The sequence below is a fragment of the Antechinus flavipes genome, chromosome 5 (assembly GCF_016432865.1).
Source record: "Antechinus flavipes isolate AdamAnt ecotype Samford, QLD, Australia chromosome 5, AdamAnt_v2, whole genome shotgun sequence".
NCBI classification, from domain to species: Eukaryota; Metazoa; Chordata; class Mammalia; order Dasyuromorphia; family Dasyuridae; genus Antechinus; species Antechinus flavipes.
In genome coordinates this window covers 89,456,266-89,474,551 of record NC_067402.1, presented here as the reverse complement: position 1 = coordinate 89,474,551, position 18,286 = coordinate 89,456,266, and positions in this window count along the sequence as shown.

The window sequence follows — 18,286 nt, the reverse complement described above, 5'->3', positions numbered from 1 at the left end:
GGAATTAGGTGGCTAAAGAAGCTGTACATCACCTTGTCTACTACATTCCACTGACCAAATAGGGGAATACAGATTTATGTGACCAATGCCAACATATAGAGGGTGGGATTTGGGAGGTTCTTTGTCTGAAATGTAGAAAAACTGTGACCACTCTCAAGGGAGTGGCCTTCCTGCTGTGAGCTTCAGCTCACAGAACAGATGGTCTGCTTCTTGAGAATCTAATAAATAATTCTGCTTTCTGTGAGTGATCTCTGAGTAGTCATTTTTGGATAGGGGTCTTTTTATATCCCATACAAAATGTTCAGAGATGGCATTCATGCTTATAGACTTCCTGGGCTTGGAACCAGAAGCCCAAGTTTGAATTTTGGCTCTACCTCTTACTACCATTGTGATCTTGAATAAAGTCATTTATCATCTGTTTCCTTATCTGTAAAGAGAGGAACTTGAACTAGTATTAATTCCTTTTTCCCTATTCTCCCTTCCCCCAAATAAATTTTCATTATATTTGTATGTAGATTTATTCTCTTATTCAAAAGAATATAAATTCAAGAGCAGGGACTATTTCATTTTCATATGTGTATCTATAGTATCTAGCATAGTTTCTGGAACAGAGTAGTATTGTGAATGAATTTTTTTTAAAAAACGTAAACTGAGATACATTTTTCCAAGCAAGATACCAATTTTATTCACAGGTTGTAAATCCTGAGAATAAAATGGGTCAGTGGTTTACCTCCATTTATGCTAAAGATTCTGAGCTAAAGGACAGCTCCCCTTTATAGGTTTTGAGGAGTACAGAACAAAGAATAGAACAGAATAGATGACATCGTGAGACTGAGGACAACATAATTAGTTCATGTGATTGGTTGGAATATGGGAACGAGGACTATCAACAATCTCCCTCCTTTCTTCCTGTGACTAAGAAGTATTCATTGTGTAAATCTACCTGCAGGATAGTAGCCCAGACTTCCTTGGAGAGCAAACCAGACATCTTTGAAGAATAGTTTGTTAATATGGGCCTAACTCCCTTTTGGCAAACTTCATTTGCCAAGGATAACAGAATTCCTTGGGGCAAGAATTGAACAGTTTGGCAAAAGAACCAGATTTCTAAATTTAATCCATTATAGGGCAGCTGAATTCTGAATTAAGTTCAGAGGCAGAAAGCCATGACAGGCATTTATAGGAGCAAAATCAATTAAATGTAAATAGGATCAATAAGAAAATGATATAAGGTCGGTTTTACTCTTCTCAGTAGACTCTTAGCAAATGCTTGTTCATTGATTGACTAAGTGATTCTGGAGTCCCTTCCAGCTCTAAGTGTGTAAATGTATCATGAATACTTTGTCCAAGAAAAGAGTTAGGAGATTTAGGAGATGGTAAATATGGAATAACATCATGAAAAATAAAATCTATATCCTTTAAATTTATCTTTCTATGTATTTTGTTAAGTATTTTCCAATTACATCTTTAAAAAAGAGGGAAGGAAGAAAGGAAAGAAGGAAGAAGGAAGGAAGGAAAAAAAGAAGGAAGGAAATTGTTCAGACATTCCCTAATTGATGAATATCATCTCAATTTCCAACTCTTTGCTACTACAAAAAGAGTTGATATAATTTTCTACAAATAAGTCCTTTTCCCTTTTCTTTGATTTCTTTGAAATATAGAACAAGTAGTAGTATTGCTAGGCCAAAGGGTACACACAGTTTTATAGCTTTTGGGGCATAGTTCCAAATTGTTCTCCAGAAAGGATCAACCAATTCACAAAAAATGCCCATATTTTTCCACACCACCACATTTATCATTTTGCTTTTCTGCCATGTTAGCCAATCTAAGAGGTGTGAGATGGTATCTCAGAATTGTTTAATTTAAATTTCTCTAATCAATAATGATTTAGAGCATTTTTATGTAAATAGTGAAATTTTTTATTTGTTCTGAAAACTGCTTGTTTATATCTTTTGACCATTTATTAATTGGGGAATGGCTTTTTAAAAAAATAAGTATGGCTTAGTTCCCTATATATTTGAGAAATAATGTCCTTATTAGAGAAATTTATGGTAACTTTTTGTCCAATTTCTGATTTTCCTTCTAATTTTGGCTGCATTTATTTTCTTTGTGCATGGTGTCTATATCTTAATATATAGGATTTATACAGAGATCTGATTCCAAAATTACTCCCATTTAGGTAAGTATCCTCTATGTGCCAGGCATTGAAGGATTGATCAATTCTCAAAGTTTCATCCTCAAAGTATCTTTTAAAAGGGAGACTAACAAATGAGTGAAAAATCAAGGGTCTTATTGCAGTGCATAAGGAAAGTTGATATGCAGCCTAACTCTCAGTGCTTTGGCTTCATGACACCATGATTATGACCCAAAAAAGAGGTTTCTGTAATGTGTTTACTGAAGATTCAGGCACTATATTCAGCCAAAAGGCCATTGAGAAGCCAAAAGGCCATTGAAATTTCACTGAGATGCACCCAAAAAGACTGGAAATAAATAGAACATAAAAAAATAAATAAAATACTTCAGTGATAATATAAAAGTATGTAACAATATATGCCAAGGTCTTTTTACCTTTATTGTATAAATCCCCTAAATCAGGGAGAATGACTCAGGGAAAATGTTCTCAAGGACTCAAAATTCAAGGCTTTAAAAGTCGAATTGTTAAATGATTGTAAAGAGATAGTCTGCTTTAGATGATCATCTAGGAACTGCTTGTGATGAGTAGTGCCCCAAATCCCTGCTTGCCAAAATTTTAGGATGAAAAATCCTTGGACCTCAGGAGTTCTAAATGCAGTGGGCCAAGGTAATCAGGTGTCCACTCAAAATATGGTGAGATTAAGACAGAGTCTTTTACAAAAGGGGAAAAGCAAAGTTGTTCTTATTTCATTTCTTTTTTTGTAGAAAAATACAATGGTTATACTGTACATCATAAAGATTTTTGAGAAATGAGGAAGTCTACTGTATTGATAGTTGCTGATGTTCTCAAAGTCATATTTTTTTCAAGGTACAATCTTCTCTGTATTTGTTACTCTTGACATCCTCTCATATCTATGATATCTAGAAATCTGATTCCTCATTACTTTCAAGATTATGTCACCTCAAGCACCAACATCTATGGTATTGATTTGTTCAGCTACACTCCTCCACTTTAGTGCTATTTCCACTTCTTCACACAGCACAAGGGGCACTATTAGAGAAACAAAATTTAGTGGTATTACCATAATAGAATCACAGATTAGAAGGAACTCATAGTCATCCTGTCCGGTCAGTACTTGAACAGAAATCTTCTCTGCAATATCTCTAATAAATGATTGTTCACTTTTTGTTTCCATTGATGAGAAATTCATTACCTGGTATCTATGATGAGAATAGCTTTTCATGGTAATTCTGGCAAATAAGTTACATTTGCATCATAGAAATAATAAGAACATCATTCTTATTATCCTAATAATAGGAACATATGGGAACTTTATTATTTTTTATTTTTTAAATAGCTTTTTATTTACAGTTATATGTATGGATAATTTTACAGCATTGACAATTGCCAAACCTTTTGTTCCGATTTTTCCCCTCCTTCCCCCCACCCTCTCTCCTAGATGGCAGGATGACCAGTAGATGTTAAATATATTAAAGTATAAATTAGATACACAATAAGTATACCTGACCAAACCATTATTTTGCTGTACAAAAAGAATCGAACTCTGAAATATTGTACAATTAGCCTGTGAAGGAAATCCAAAATGCAGGCAGGCAAAAATATAGGGATTGGGAATTCAATGTAATGATTCTTAGTCATCTCCCAGAGTTCTTTCACTGGGCATAGCTGGTTCAGTTCATTACTCCTCCATTGGAACTGATTTGGTTCATCTCATTGCTAAAGATGGCCAGGTCCATCAGAATTGGTCATCATATAGTATTGTTGTTGAAGTATATAATGATCTCCTGGTCCTGCTCATTTCACTCAGCATCAGTTCGTGTAAGTCTCTCCTTTCTGAAATCATCCTGTTGGTCATTTCTTACCGAATAATAATATTCCATAATATTCATATACCACAATTTACTCAGCCATTCTCCAATTGATGGGCATCTACTCAGTTTCCAGCTTCTAGCCACTACAAAGAGGGCTGCCACAAACATTTGTGCACATACAGATCCCTTTCTCTTCTTTATGATCTCTTTGGGATATAAGCCCAGTAGTAATACTGCTGAATCAAAGGGTATGCACAGTTTGATAACTTTTTGAGCATAGTTCCAAACTGCTCTCCAGAATGGTTGGATTTGTTCACAATTCCACCAACAATGTATCAGTACCACAGTTTTCCCACATCCCCTCCAACATTCCGCATTATCTTTCCCTGTCATTTAGGCAGTCTGACAGGTGTGTAGTGGTATCTCAGAATTGTCTTAATTTGCATTTCTCTGATTAATAATGACTTGGAACATCTTTTCATATGGCTAGAAATAGTTTCAATTTCTTCATCTGAGAATTGTCTGTTCATATCCTTTGACCATTTATCAATTGGAGAATGGTTTGATTTCTTATAAATTAGGATCAATTCTCTATATATTTTAGAAATGAGTTTTTTATCAGAACCTTTGATTGTAAAAACATTTTCCCAGTTTATTGCTTCCCTTCTAATCTTGTCTGCATCAGTTTTGTTTGTACAAAAACTTTTCAGTTTGATATAATCAAAATTTTCTATTTTGTGATCAGTAATGATCTCTAGTTCTTCTTTGGTCATAAATTCCTTCCTCTTCCACAGGTCTGAGAGGTAAACTATCCTGTGTTCCTCTAATTTATTTATAATCTCATTCTTTATGTTTAGGTCATTAACCCATTTTGACCTTATCTTGGTGTACAATGTTAAGTGTGGGTCGATGCCTAGTTTCTTCCCTACTAATTTCCAATTTTTGCAGCAATTTTTGTCAAACAGTAAGTTCTTATCCCAAAAGCTGGGGTCTCTGGATTTGTCAAACACTAGATTGCTATAGTTATTGACTGTTTTGTTCTTTGAACCTAACCTATTCCACTGATCAACTAATCTATTCCTTAGCCAATACCACATGGTTTTGGTAACTGCTGCTCTATAATACAATTTTAGATCTGGTACAGCTAAGCCACCTTCATTTGATTTTTTTTCATTAATTCCATATGGGAGCTTTAACCATGTTTATGGATTATTTCATTTTAGCTTTACAATAACTCTGTGAGGTAGATACTACATGCATTACTGTCTCCATTGTACAAATGAGGATACTGAGGCTTAGGAAGTTAAATGGACAGTTCACAGTCACATAGCTAGTAACTACTAAAGGCAGGGTTTAAAACCAAGTTTTCCTGGTTCCAGTTCTAACATACTCTCCATTATATCACATTGCCTCTCTTCCAGTTTGAATTCATCTTCGGCTTTCATTTAGAATTAAATTTTTGAGGTGATTTGGCTTATTTGAATCTCATACAAACATTTTAAATGGTAACAGTATTTATATGGCATTTTAAGGTTTGCAAAGCACTTGATCCTCACAACTACCCTGTGAGGTTGAATGGTATTATTATCTACATTTCATAGTTGAGGAAACTGAGATAGAAAGATTAAGTGATTTGCCCAACCACTCATGTGCCTTTAAAATGTCGGAGAATTTGAATAAAGAAAGGATTTTCTGACTCCAAGTGCACTGTCACCTAGTTGCCTTCTTTTCATTGCCTACTTTTCCCTTTCTATTTTTTTAACTGTTTTTTGAGGTCATAGTGCTTATAATTTTTCACCCCCTTTCTTTATTTCGTTTGTATGACAAAATGTAGCAATCTTAAGCAGGAAGAAAAGCAACAGTTATTCAGATCGGAAACCTGACTACAATATGGTAGAAAAGGAATTGTGCTTCATGGTTTAGATATACAACACCATAATTTTCAGATATATATTCTAACTTTGTACTAATTTCAGTCTTCTTTCTAGCAAGTTTATGGGCTGAGCATATATAGATATCTAATTCAGGAAGGACTCAGTTATAAATCATTTCCTATTTACTAAGACCTAATTTTATTTCAGGGATTTTTTTTTTTTTTTTTTTTTGTGCTTACTATGTCCAGCTCTCTGATTCTTTTTCTTACTAGAAATTTTAATAGTATTTTATTTTTCCAAATACATGCACAGATAATTTTCAATATTTACCTTTGCAAAACCTTGTATTCCAAATTTCTCTCCCTTTCTTTTCTCCTTCCTCCCTAAGACAGCAAGCAATCTGACATAGGTTAAATATGAGCAATTCTTCAACATTATTTCCTTATCTGATTCTTTTCCTGAAGAAAATACTCATTTTGTATAGGCATGAAGCTTCTATGTAGCCTACATGTCTTTGGCGTTCTCATTATTTCTGATTCATATTTTCTTACATATTTCTTGACATCCTCAACTATTTCTGTCCTCACATTGAAGTTATCACATATTGAATTTATGTTGATTTAAATGGAAAGTCTTGAGTTTTTCTTACAATTTCTCTGGATCTTCATGCTCTGAAACAAATGTTGGAACATATGACATAATTATTCTTGTGGTGGTCTTTTTGCAAATGCTTATCATGAGCACTGTAATATGAGATGGCCAAATGACCCATGAAATTATGTTTCTTGTTGCCTTTGGGCATTTAATAAAAACCAATTCTACTATTTCCATGAAAAGCCATGAAACAAAGAAAATATGGCCCTTGGGCCACGAGGTCTCCTTCTGCATATGCTATAGTGATGACAGAATAGTAGAAAGGGGACAGAGGGTACTAAAAATGATAGCAATTTTTAAAGTGCCTATAAATTTTAATTTAGCTACTGGTACTCCAAATGTGAAATTCTTGTCCAAAGGCCAAGTAATAATTGGCTAATATTAGTCTTTGAATAATATTGGAAGAAACAAATTGTCCTAATGATGATATTCTTATTATAAACAAAGTAAAAAAAAAAAAGAAAGAAAAGAAAGAAAGAAAGAAAGGAAGGAAGGAAGGAAGGAGCAACCCTATAGAAGGATGCCAGGCAAGTTTTCCGTGGAAAAGTCTGGTACATAATAGGATCTTAAATATCTGCTGAATCGAATGGTTACAATAGACATGTGTTATCTCATTTGATTTTCATCACAACTCTGAGAAGTAAATAACATAAATGAAGTCGACCAGAAGAACTGGTCATCATTACAGGCTGATGTGCTTAATGAAATATGTTTTTGGACTAGTCATTTTTGCTTCATGACTCAGCGTATTCTCCACACATTGCACTCACCCTACTATTTCATAGAATTGTGCTTTGTGCTTGCACCACCCATTTGATCTAGATAAAACTCCCTACCCTAAACCAGATGGTGTTTATCCTGTTTTTAGTGAAATGAGCTATAATTCTACAGCCCTAATTGATGTGTAAGTGCAGAATTTTATAATGCTTGCCTATGTTTAGGACAATCTGTAAAGCTTTTCTTTACTTCGTAACACTTAATGGCTGATTAGTTCAGGATCATAATTTTTGATACTTCATACTACTAAAAACTATATAAAAAGCTGCACATTAATCTAGACACTTGTACCAGCTAATCTTAGGCAGTGGTTTCCCTAGCTGAGTATCAAGGCCAGAGAGAAATTGCCAGTGGTAGTAGATGCCATACTGAATTAAAACACTGAGTGTTATATCTGCTGCCATTTTATGAAAGACTACTAGCTTCTATCAAAAACAGACATTATATTATAATTTTATTAGTTGTAGTTGGTTAGTTCTTCAATCATGTCTGACTTCATGACTCCATCTGGGATTTTCTTGGCAAAGTCACAGAAGTGGTTTGTTCTTTCCTTCTTCAGCTCATTTTACAGTTGAAGAAACTGAGGCAAATAGGGTTAAGTGACTTGCCTAGGGTCACACATCTAGGAAGTGTCTGAGGCCACATTTGAACTAAGGTCTTCATACCAGGCCCAGCACTCTATTCCCTGGGGCAACTAAATGCCTTATGTTATAATACAACTCATTATGTACTTGAGTCTGGGATTAGTGGTAACAGTGTATCATGTGCATATGTTCTTGGTAAGCTTAAAACTTTGGTCAACTTAAAAAGCAAATGTGGTCTCTTTCTTTGGCTCAAAACCGAATCCTATAGTTTATCTCTCAGACTTGTGGAGGAGAAATAAATTTGTGACCAAAGATGAACTAGAGACCATTACTGATCACAAAGTAGAAAATCTTGATTATATCAAATTAAAAAGCCTTTGTACAAACAAAACTAATGCAAACAAGATTAGAAGGGAAGCAACAAACTGGGAAAACATCTTCACAGTTAAAGGTTCTGATAAAGGCCTCATTTCCAAAATATATAGAGAACTGACTCTAATTTATAAGAAATCAAGCCATTCTCCAATTGATAAATGGTCAAAGGATATGAACAGATAATTTTCAGATGATGAAATTGAAACTATTACCACTCATATGAAAGAGTGTTCCAAATCATTATTGATCAGAGAAATACAAATTAAGACAACTCTGAAATACCACTACACACCTATCAGATTGGCTAAGATGATAGGAAAAAATAATGATGAATGTTGGAGGGGATGCGGGAAAACTGGGACACTGATGCATTCTTGGTGGAGTTGTGAACAAATCCAACCATTCTGGAGAGCGATCTGGAATTATGCCCAAAAAGTTATCAAACTATGCATACCCTTTGATCCAGCAGTGTTTCTATTGGGCTTATATCCCAAAGAAATACTGAAGAAGGGAAAGGGACCTGTATGTGCCAAAATGTTTGTGGCAGCCCTGTTTGTAGTGGCTAGAAACTGGAAATTGAATGGATGCCCATCAATTGGAGAATGGCTGGGTAAATTGTGGTATATGAATGTTATGGAATATTATTGTTCTGTAAGAAATGACCAGCAGGATGGATACAGAGAGGCTTGGAGAGACTTACATGAACTGATGCTAAGTGAAATGAGCAGAACCAGGAGATCATTATATACTTCAACAACGATACTGTATGAGGATGTATTCTGATGGAAGTGGATTTCTTTGACAAAGAGACCTAACTCAGTTTCAACTGATAAACGATGGACAGAAGCAGCTACATCCAAAGAAAGAACACTGGGAAATGAATGTGAACTATTTGCATTTTTGTTTTTCTTCCCGGGTTATTTTTACCTTCTGAATCCAATTTTCCCTGTGCAACAAGAGAACTGTTCGGTTCTGCAAACATATATTGTATCTAGGATATACTGCAACATATCTAACATATATAGGACTGCTTGCCATCTAGGGGAGGGGGTGGAAGGAGGGAGGGGAAAAATCGGAACAGAAGCGAGTGCAAGGGATAATGTTGTAAAAAAAAATTACCCTGGCATGGATTCTGTCAATATAAAGTTATTATAAAATTTAAAAATATATATAATTTTTAAAAAAGCGAATCCTAAGTAAAAGTTCCGTTGAACCTTAGACAAGCATAGCAATTCTTATCACCCCTTTTTGTGGATGAAGAAACTTAGGTTCAGTTATTTGATATATCCAGGGTTGCAGAACTAATAAGTAGTAGGGTTGGAATTTTCAGATCTTAAGCACAGATCTTGCTACTCCTCATTCAGTGGTCTTTTCATATTGGACTATTATGCTGGGAACACATTGTGACCATATCAAAGATCATCTTAAAAGTTCATTGATGAAGAAAGAGTCCAACACCAGTATTTTCAAGTTCAGTCATTTAGGTCCCATAAAATACATAAAACATTTGGACTTAATGTTTTTAAGATTTTCTGCAAAAGTGCTTCAGACCTTTTAACTCTAGGCTAGGTCATCATCACCTACCCAAAACTTGAGCTATACAAGCTTTTTTTTTTTTTTTTTTTTAACATAAACGTAAAGTCTGAGATAAATAAAACATGAAACTAGACCTATCATTTGATCAACTCTAGCCCTAATGGATATATCCTTCACCTCAAGAATTTAAAGCCAAAAAGATCTCATATATACTAAAATAGAGCAGTACTTTATTATTATTATTATTATTATCATAGCTTTTTATTTACAAAACATATGCATGGGCAATTTTTCAACATTGACCCTTGCAAAATCTGTTCCAAATTTTCCCTTCCTTCCCTTCACTCTCTCCCCTAGCTGGTAGATAGTACACTACATGTTAAATATGTTAAAGTATATGTTAAATTCAGTGTGTGTGTGTGTGTGTGTGTGTGTGTGTGTGTGTATAGATAGATAGATAGATTTATTTATTTATTTATACAGTAATCTTGCTGCACACGAAAAATCAGGTCTAAAAAGAAAGAAAGAAACCTGAGAAGGAAAACAAAAATACAAGCAAACAATAATAGAAAGAATGAAAATGCTATGTTGTGGTCCACATTCACTTCCCATAGTTTGCTCTCTGGATATAGATGACTCTCTTCATTACTGAACAATTGGAACTGGTTTGAATCATCTCATTGCTGAAGAGAGCCACTTCCATCAGACTTGATCATCGTATAGTCTTCTTGTTGCTGTGCATAATGATCTCCTGGTTCTGCTCATTTTACTCAGCATCAATTTATATAAGTCTCTCCAGGCCTATCTGAAATCATCCTGTTGGTTATTTCTTATGGAACAATAATATTCCATAACATTCATATACCATAACATATTCAGCCATTCTCCAATTGATGGGCAACCACTCAGTTTCCAGTTTCTAATCACTACAGAAAGCACTGCCACAAACATTTTTGCACATGTGGGTCACTTTCCTTCCTTTAAGATATCTTTGGGATATAAGCCCAGTAGAAACACTGCTGGGTCAAAGGGTATGAACCTTTTGATAACTTTTTGAGCATAGTTCCAAATTGCTCTCCAGAATGGCTGGATGTATTCACAATTTCACCAACAATGTATCAGTGTCCCAGTTTTCCCACATCCCCTCCAATATTTGTCATCATCTTTTTCTGTCATCTTAGCCAATCTGACAGGTATGTAGTGGTATCTCAGAGTTGTCTTAATTTGCATTTCTCTGATCAATAATGATTTGGAATACCTTTTCATATGACTAGAAATAGTTTCAAGTTCTTCATATGAAAATTGTCTGTTCATATCCTTTGACCATTTATCAATGGGAGAATGGCTTGATTTCTTATAAATTTGAGTCAATTCTCTATATATTTTGGAAATGGGGCCTTTATCAGAACCTTTGAATGTAAAAATGTTTTCCCAGTTTGTTGCTTTCCCTCTAATCTTGTCTGCATTAGTTTTGTTTGTACAAAACCTTTTTAACATAATATAATCAAAATTATCTATTTTGTGATCAGTAATGATCTCTAGTTCTTCTTTGGTCATAAATTCCTTCCTCCTCCACAGGTCTGAGAGGTAAACTATCCTATATTCTTCTAATTTATTTATAATACCATTCTTTGTCTAGATCATTTATCTTGATATGCAGTGTTCGGTGTGGGTCAATGCCTAGTTTCTGCTACACTAGTTTCCAATTTTCCCAACAGTTTTTGTCAAATAGTGAATTCTTATCCCAAAAGCTGGGGTCTTTGGGTTTGTCAAACACTAGATTGCTATAGTTATTGCCTATTTTGTCCTGTGAACCTAAACTATTCCACTGACCAACTAGTCTATTTCTTACCAAATGGTTTTGATCAAGCAGTACTTTTTGTGATAGCAAAAACCTGGAAACAAATGGAGTATCCTCTAATTAGAGGACAGCTAAACAAAGTATGTTATAGAAATGTAATAGAATATAATTATATTATGAGAAATCTAAACAAACATATGAAGATTTTGATGAAATGATGCAGAGTCAAGGAAAACAGGAGAAAAAATATACACCATGACCATAATAATTTTTCCTCAACAGTATTTAATTTTTTAAAATTTTATAGGATGTTGTGTTCCAAATGTTTTCTCCCTTCTACGTTTTTCTTCCCCCTCTCTAAGATAGCAAGCAATCTGATATGGGTTATACATATACAATACTTTTAAGCATATTTCCATATTTATCATATTGTACAAGAAAGATAAGAGAAAAAGAAAAAAAACATGAAAAACTTTTTAAGTGCAAATACTATGCTTCAATTCACATTCAGTCACTATAGTTCTCTTTTGGGATACAGATGGCATTTTCTATCCTAATAATATTGGAATTTTCTTGGATCACCATATTGCTGAGAAGAGCTAAATCTGTTATAGTTGATCACATAATCTTGCTATTACTGTGTACAGCGTTCTGGTTTTGTTCATTTCATAAATTCTAGCCAAGATGGTTGAGAGCAGACATGACTTTCTGTGACCTCCTCTGACCTTCTCTAAAACCAACAGTAGATTAAGTCTCTAAACTGGTTTTGGAGTGACAGAACCCACAAATATTTGTAGTCGTGTTGAGTTATGTTGAGTTCTAAGATACCTTAGAAGAACTTCAGAACAGGTCTATTTCAAATGGGCAGAAGGACAGTCTGCCAAGCCCAGACTGCAGAACAGGGAGACCGGGGCAAGGAGCTGAAGTGGGGAGTCAGAGCTTTGCAGTTTTCACACACCTAGGAATCTTCTGTGAGACTCTTAAGCTACTCTGTCCTGGTTGCAAACAGGTAGTTTGGCAGATTTGCTACAAAAAGCAAATTGTAAACCACTGAATCCCACAAGAATGCTAGACCTAGCAACCATTACCCAGCCCTGGAAATCAATCAGCAGAACTGTCCCAGGGCAAATTAAAGTGGCTGTCACTCCTTTGCTTTGAACAGACCTCAAGCCTTAAAAAAAAAAAAAAAAAAAATAAAAAATAAAAAAATAATAAAATAAAATAAAATAAAAAGAACTCTCACCATAGACAGCTTTTGTGGAAAGAGAGAACAGATCTCAAATCTTGAAATTCCTAAAGGCAAAGCAACTCTACATGAAGCCCCAAAGGGAGACATGGGTTGATCCCTATTTCACAAGACTTTCTAAGAAGACTGCATAAAGGATCTTAAAAAGAGAATTAAAAGAAAAATAGGGAAGATACCAATTCACTAAAAAACAAAATTTGTGAAATGGAAAAAGAATGCAATGAACAAAAAAATTCAGTTGGCCAATTACAAAAGGAGCTAAAAAAGGTAATGGAAGAAAATATACTAAAAATTAGAATTGAACAAATGGAAGTGAATGACTCATTAAGACTTCAAGAATCAGTCAAACAAAAATAAAAAAAAATGAAAAAACAGAAGAATATATGATTTTGCTCACTTCATTCAGTATCAATTCATGTAAATCTTTCCAGATTTTTCTGAAATCAGCCTGCTCATCATTTCCTATAGAACAATAATATTCCACTACTTTATATACCATAACTTATTCAGCCACTCCCCAATTGATGGACATCCACTCAATTTTCCATTCCTTGCACTACAAAAAGAGCTGTTACAAACATTTTTTGCACTTGTAGGTCCTTTCCCCTCTTTTATGATATCTGGGAAACAGACTCAGTAGTGACACTTCTGATTTAAAGATATGAACAGTTTTGTATCCCTTTGGGCATAGTTCCAAATATCTCTCCAGAATGGTTGCATCACCAATAATGCATTAGTGAATGACTATAATATTTAAATTAAAATAACATTAAAAGTCAATTGATGATGAAAATAAGACTCAGAGAGGTTATTTGACTTGTCTAGGGTTGCACAGCTAATAGATTGTTATTAAATACAATGAACAGTTTTGGTACTAAAGAATAGTGCTAAAGAATAATGAACCTACTTTCTTTCTGTATATAGATGAGTAGGAAACTGTAGGTTTAGACTGTTACATACAATATAAAAATAGTAATTGTATTGGTTTGCTTTAACTGATGGTGGAGGAAGAAGTGGTGGTGGTATATCAGGAAACAATTGTTGTATAACAAACAAAATACCTCATTAAAATTTTAAAAATTAAAATAAAAACGAAGCCCAAGAAAGTAAGGGTACATGAAAAATCAAAAGGACAAGCATGAATATTTTAGGTAGCACACTACATAAATGAACATGGGCTTAAAAACATGAGTTTGAATTCAGCCTCAGACACTTACTGTTTGACCTTGGAGAAATCACTTAATTGCACAATATCTTAATTTCCTCATCTGCAAAATGGGGATAATAATAGCACCTTCTCCTTGGGCTTGTCTTGAGGATCAAATGAGTGAACATATATAAAATGCTTTACAAATGCTAGATATTGTTGTTACCTCCAACAGGTAGATTCTTTTTGTTAGGATTCTATAGTAAGAATCTTGGGGGTTCTGCTGGTGGCCTGATTGTAACCATTTTCCCTGCAATCAATATTCTACATTTTCTATTAATCTTTTTTTTTTTTTTTTAAGTTTTATCATTTAGTCTTTTTTGAGTCAGGGAAGTAAAAATTTCCAACTCAAAAATTTTGTTTTAGTATTTATGCAATTAGAGTCTAGTAAACAAGTTCTTAAGTTCTTATGATCATGTAAGACACATTGTCATTTGGAGTGCAATAGCATGAATTTAGTAATGGGAAATTCTAATGCTTTGGCTTTTTATTTCAAAAGAACTTATCACTGTAGGATCTTCAAGAACAGGAGATAAATGCAATTGCTTATGCAACAATGTGTTTTTCAGTGCAAATAATTTTTTAAAAAAAGACATGAAACCAGAAAAGCTTTTTGTTTTTCCTTTTTGCTACTTTTTAGCTTGATTCAAAACACAAAATATCAAATGTGGTTTAAGAAATATGATAGAAAACTGCATACCTTTTGATCCAGAAGTGTTTCTATTCGGCTTATATCCTAAAGAGATCTTTGTTTTTGAACAATGACATCTGGGTAAAAAGGAAGGTACTATCTATCTACAAAGGTTGTTCCTCCACTGCCCATATCTTCCCTCAGCTCTTAGTTTTCTGCTAGGTCTGGGGATTGAAGGTTGGGGGCATCTGCTCAATGATACTATTGATACCCAGTGATACTAGTTAAAGATACTATTGGGGAAAGCAAAAATGGGTAGGGCAAAATCTTTACCTAACAGAAACTAAATAAAATACAATAATGGACAAGTTGTGATTTACTCATAGTTATTGTTTCCTTACCTTATAGTCATAGGATTGTAAATTTGGGAGTAGTGAGGAGTCTGGAGTTAATCTAATCTAATTCTTTAATTTTATAGATAAGGAAACTGGACCAAAGAAGTTAATTGACTTGCTCAAGATCACATAGATAGTAAGTGACAGGTTTGGAATTCAAACATATTCTGCAATTTCCCCTTCATCTCTTTTTCTTTGTTTGTTTTTTTTTTTTTGTTTGTTTGTTTGTTTTTATTTTTTGATCAGGGAACAAAGACCAGAAGTTAGTTTCTATTTCTAAGCTGAAGTTCTGCTTTTCATCATCCTCCAGGTTCTTTGCCCTTGGTTCTTTTGCTTCCTGATGAATTCCTAGATTGTGCTGCTTTTTCTCAACCTCTCTGTGTCTTACCTATTTGAGGCTGTGGCATCAATAAACATATCAACAAGCAGTTAGTAAATTTCACTATATGCCAAATAACTCATTAAGTTCTATGAATACAAAGAAAAGGCAAAAAAAAAAAAAATCCCTGCCTTCAAGGAGTTTTCATTTTAATGGGAGAAACACAGAGAGACAGGGAGAGAGATTATATACATATATATGTATGTATACACACTTACATATATATAAAACATATGTACATATAAGAAGTAAATCATCATTTTGACCTAGTGGATACAAAACAGGCTTCTTTTAGATTAGTCTGGGTTTAAATGCCACTTCAGAGTCATATTGGCCCTGGGTAAACTATTAAATCATTCAGTCCCTTCAGCAACTCTCCAAGACTATGAATTGCAAAATAGTTCTGTGTTGGTAGAAGGGGTGAGTTATTGACACTAATAAATTAAAATTTCAGTTGAAAAAAGTCCATTTAATTACTATCATCTGGGACTCAAAGAGCATCTGAGCTTAAATACCTATGGGAATAGAACACACAATGACTTCTGAGGAAACTATTTGAAAGAAAGAAAACATGACCTGGAAGACCTCAGAAATACCTTTGTGGGATGGGATAATAGATGAGCTGGGCAGGCCTTTCCTAGGGAATTATTTTTCTGGGCTTCCCATGTCTCTTACTTTTCCTTTCATGTGTCCAATTTTCCCGGATTTTTACATTTATTCCCCTCTTGGCCAGAACCCCTCTCTGTAATGTTCTGGTTAGCTTCTTGGAGGGCCTTCGGACCAACCTTGGTCTCAGCAGAATAATCACCATGAGAATAGTCAGGGATAAAGTTCAAAGTCTTTATTATCTCCTTCAGTCTGTCTCCTTCCCCTGGGGCCCAGCTAGCTTTCTGGAGGCCTTCTGGAATGGGTCTTGAAGGAATGCAGGAGGCAGGAGAGTCACCAGGAGGTCGATCAAAGATGGAATCTCTGTGGTCCTCAGTTTAAATACTCTATTACAATTACATCAACTATAGAAACATTACATCACCATTCTAAGTCCTAAGTATATGTAAACTAGATAACCATTGTCTTATCAATTCCACTGAGTTAACACTTTGTTTGTTGTAGGATTAAATCAGTCATACTGAGCTTTAAGTATATTTCTCCAGAGCTCCTGCCCTTTACAACCTCTCCCAGAAAGCTATTCTGTTTGATTACTTTCTTCTACAATCTTTTGGTTCCTTTTTATCATAACTCCCCTGATTTACTGAGTCATTAATGGAAGTAGGCTTTTTGAGTATGTGTACAGATAACCTACAGGGAGCTAACTGCCTTTCTAAGTTCCACAGTAACCTGTTGGTTGATAAATAGCTCATTTTTTAAATGTCATTGACTTTATTTTTATTATTATTATTAAAACTTTTTATTTTTCAAAACATATTCATGGACAATTCTTCAACATTGCCCTCATAAAATCCTGTGTTCCAATTTTTCCCTACTTCCCCCACGCCCTCCCCCAGAAGGCAAGTAGTCCAATATATGTTAAATATGGTAGAAATATATGTTAAATCCAATATATGCATATATTTATATAATTATCATGTGGAACAAGAAAAAAAGAGAAGCCAAATAAAATGCAAGCAAACAACAAAAAAAATGAAAATGTCAGTAGCTCATTTTTGAAGCTGCTTTCTCTTCCTTTTCTTTTTTCTCACCCACATCCCCTTCTAGCTTCTCTTTACTATCAGTACTTTGTCTCTTCATTTTTATCTTGTTCCTTCCCTTGTGAATCATTTGCCATTATAGCTTTGCATTCTTCTGGCTGCTAATCTCTATTCTCATCTCTACTGTCTCTTTTTCTTCCACTTTTTATTCTAGAATGCTCTCCAAAGTATGTCTGTGACACTCCTGAGAAATAAGGAGACTTGTTGATGTGGTCCCAGCTCTCTTCTTATAACATCTCTTGTTTAAAAACATTCCAGCAGAATTGTTAATCAAATAAGAGCTAGAGGAAATCATAGAAGATAAAACATAATTGTATTATATGAAATTGAAAAGTTTCTGCATTGATAAAAACTGATTAAACTAGGACATGTAAATAGGCTGTTAACTGGGGGGAAGGGGGTCGAATCTTTCCAATCTTTCCATCTGGTATCTGTCATAGGAATCTGTTATCCTATACACACACACACACACCCAATGCAAATGTATAAAAAAGCCATTCTCTCAATTCACAAGTGATCAGAGTAATTGTAACATATTAATCATATGAAAGAATGTTACAAAACACTAATAATATGAAAAATATAAATGAAAGCAAATATGAGGTTTTATCTCATACTCAGCAAATTGTTAAAGATGACAAAAAGATGGAATAGTCAGTGTTAGAAAAGCTGCAGAATGATAGGCAGGCACACTGATGTAATTATTGGTAGAACCATGAATGGGTCCAATCATTCTGGAAAGAAATCTGGTATTATGCTATGAATGTGACTAAATTGTCCCTATCCTTTGGCCCTTTAATCCCATTACTCTAAAGGCATCAAAGGCAGAAAGGAAAGCCCAATATATTTCAAAATATTTATAGCAGCATTTTTCTAGTAGCAAAGAATTCAAAACAAATTAGATGCTTATTGGTAGGGAATGTCCAAAAAAAATTATGGTATATGAAATGTAATATAATTTTGTAATAAGAAATTATGAATATAAAGAATCCAGGGAAACTTGGGGAGACTTGTATGTACTGTGAAGTTCAGTGTGCCGTAAATAAAACCAAGAAAATCATATACAGTTTTTACAACAAAGTAAATATAAAGAAAAAAATGAACCTGAGAAGTACCTTATTATAATGGTCAATCTTATCCCTGAGGAAGAAATGAAGT